The sequence below is a fragment of the Poecilia latipinna genome, unplaced genomic scaffold (assembly GCF_001443285.1).
Source record: "Poecilia latipinna isolate Pla-1442-1.1 unplaced genomic scaffold, P_latipinna-1.0 Scaffold446, whole genome shotgun sequence".
NCBI lineage: Eukaryota > Metazoa > Chordata > Actinopteri > Cyprinodontiformes > Poeciliidae > Poecilia > Poecilia latipinna.
The window spans coordinates 410,628-414,029 of NW_015113062.1; the positions used below are offsets into that span (position 1 = coordinate 410,628).

The 3,402-nt window shown below is 37.6% G+C and overlaps 1 pseudogene; it reads right to left on the minus strand.

The window, feature by feature from the left end:
- Nucleotides 1-1,311: 1,311 nt before the first annotated feature.
- Nucleotides 1,312-2,214, minus strand: LOC106951194 (O-acetyl-ADP-ribose deacetylase 1-like; annotated as a pseudogene).
- Nucleotides 2,215-3,402: the final 1,188 nt, after the last annotated feature.

Consider the following 3,402-nt stretch of genomic DNA (forward strand, 5'->3'; position numbering starts at 1 on the left):
AGCAGGATCTGTGGACTCGGAAAACAGCATTGACGTTGAGGACATCGGTGGAGGAGGTTTTTGTGAGTTCATCGAGTTACCAGACGAGAAAAAAGAAACGCGGACGGCAGGATTGCTTCGGCGAACTCGAAAACCAACAGGCCTGCGACGAAAGATTCAGCGGGTATCGGACGGTTTGTGAGAGAATGTGGGCCCTGTGAGTGTGTGTGTGTGTGTGTGAAATTATATGTTGAAATGTAAAAGGGTGTAGAATTGAGAACTGTGAGTTTTGGGAATGTTATTAATGAGTTATGTATACTGAAATGTGTTAAATTTCTGCCAAAGTTCTGGGTAGAGGAAAAAAAAAAAGTTAACTGTGTGGAAAAAATAATAATAATAAACCCGAAGTTCTGCATGGATGTCTGGGTTATTCTAGATGAGACAAAATAGGAATGAAAATAGTAACTGAGTAGTAGTCACTACATTTAGGTAAACCTGATCGGTATATACCGGAAAGCTAACGAACCCTAGTAGTATCCCACTTGAGAGCGAGAGTTCTGTCCTGTCCAGGTACGGGAGCGGTGGGTGCTACTCATGTTACAGTAATTTAATCTTTTGAGGCATTTGGTTTGCATAAATTTAAATAACTACAACCCATTTTCCTGCTCCACATACTTGGCTAGCAATTTTCCAGTTAGCTTCCCATTCTGAACTTCTGCACAACGTCTCGATTCAGTCAAATCTTCTATCCTGTGTCTCCTGTACTCTGATATTCTACTACATCCACTCTGTGAAAGCTTTGCTTGCTGGTCTTCTTCATGCTTTGAATGCAGTATCTGGTTTCTCTTACTTTAACCCGCCCAACATGCAGCTGATTGGCATGTTAGCCTTTCCATTCCCTCCCAGTGAGGCGGTGCTTCACAAAGCAAACTGTTTGTCAAACTGTTGATGTCCCTCAGAAGATGAGAAGACATGGTGACTGAGTTTTAGACACTAGTAGCCAGGTCATACGGCTTTTTTACTAAACGGCAGTCCTAAAAGTATATATCTTTAAATTATGAATAAATACGTACGTCAACATGGAACCTGTTGGACAAACTGCATCTAATCACACAGGTAAGAATACTATGTATGTATTCTTACCTGTGTAAGAATACATACATAGTATGTATGTATACTATACATACATACTATACATACATACTATGTATGTATGTATAGTATACATACTATCCTATACTATACATACATAGTATGTATGTATATGTACATACATAGTATGTACATACTTAGTATGTACATACATAGTATGTACTATGGTCCAGAAGAAGTTTACATAGTATATACATACGTGCTATGTAAACTTCTTCTGGACCACTGCAGCTTGTCCAGGCCACAGCCGATTCTGAGGGGTAGACACGAGACAAACAATTATTTCCAATATAGAAGAAGATTTAAGGATATATGTCACAGTTATGTATCCACAGTTGTTCCTACAAACCGGGGTATTGATATCCTATTGACACCATTTTGTAAGCAGTGAGATTTCATGTCTTCCAGACTCTGTCTCAGGCTGTCATATGTGGGTTTCTGGCTGGCTTTTTTCTTTGTGATCTGAGACACATAATAGGAAAGATACAGTTACCAGATTGAATAATGAACCAACTTTGGTCCTATGCAGTATAATAACCGTGGTATGTTTACCAGATAGTAGATGAAACGTTGATCATGTGTAAGTACAGCACACTGCCCTGGCAGCTTCTCTGTTAGGACATACGTAAAAGAAAATAAAATAAAATAAAAAAAGAATACGATTTAGTACCTACTGTTGAAATCGGACATTTGAACTAAGTGCATAAACATGAAACACTTTTTTCCCAAACAAAGACTTGAGTAACTAGTCTGATTCACTCTGATCCTTTAACTCGGAAACTCAGCCAAACTTCTTCTTGAACATCACCGCTATGCCTGCTCCCATACGACAGTCTTCACTGATGCAGTGGGCCAAGGATTCATCCCTCGGGCAGGAGAACAAATCTCCAGTGACATACTTCAATGTCCAGCTGGTTGATTGATAGAGTTTCTCAGTTTTGCACATGTTGATACTCTCTTCAAGCAGGACTTGGAGAAAACTATAACAATAAAGTACCGAGTTGGTAACAGCGCTTACTAAAGCCTTGGTTAACTCCTCTCCATCTACCCCAACACTTGGCTGTGTCACTCTGTACCTTAAAGCACCACTTTTTAGACTTTGTGTACTGTGAATTATGCCGAACAGGATATTATGACTAGTGTCTTTGAAAATTGGTTTGTAAGTCAAACTTAACATCATGGTTTCTGACAATAGCTTCTTATTATTGCAAGGGATGACCTTCACCTGCTCAGACACTAGGCCATGGTATGTGGAAAAATGTATTGGAAAGAAATGTGCATACTTTTAGTTTGACCTCAAAAATGAACTTTTGATGTTACCAAAAAATACAAATTTTTGCTTTCATCAACCATTGCTCATCATTTTTCTTCAGTCCAGTCCGTTGGGCAAATTGAAACCTTTCATAATACAATTAATTTTATTTATATAACTGTGGTGGCCATTTATGTAATGTTTGCAACTCGTAATTTCTACTAATTTAGTTTTCTATTTTGGGGAGTTTAGAATTTATTTAAGTTAAGTTTAGATCCACAATCTGTAGTTAATTTGTATATTTGAATTGATTATGTTGGTAATTGGTTAGACCCTCCCATTAATTTGAGTAATTAAAACACACCGGGTGCTGAGTGGAGCCATTGTTTGGCAAATGTTTGGTGTGTGGCTGGGAGGTTTTTTGTAAATGATTTTTTTGACCACTTTCACTTTCCACTTTTTTGTACTTGAAACATCATATTGAGTTTACTTTCATTTTTTGGCTAAGTTGTAGGACATTTTTGGTAATTTTGTCGCTATTTTTTTTTTTTTACAAGAAATAAAGAATATATTTTTTCAAACAAATTAAGTCGGAAGTGCGTTCAAATAAAAAAAAAAAACACCTGTTAACACCCACGGCCTTTGTTGGAATATTGTTTTTTGGAAACGAGAAGGCCGCGACATTTAAGTCAAAAAATCATTTTTTGGACTATCTTTGGAACGTTTGGATATTGGAAAAGCTTGGAAGATTGGATGATCGCACTTGGGCGACTGAAACTTCATGGAATGGACTTGGAGAAGACGCACAAAGTTCGTGAGTAAATGCGATACTTTTTTGGAGAAAGCAGAGACGCTGAGCTGCAAATTGAAAAGTTTGTTTCGGACAATTATCTTTTGGATTTAGAGAAACGAAATTTGTGTTGAAAATGGATGAACAAGATGAAGGATTTCAAAAGGAAAAGGAACTCTTTAATTAAAAGGCGCAGTGTCAGGGTTCCTGTGTGTGTGTGTGTGTGTGT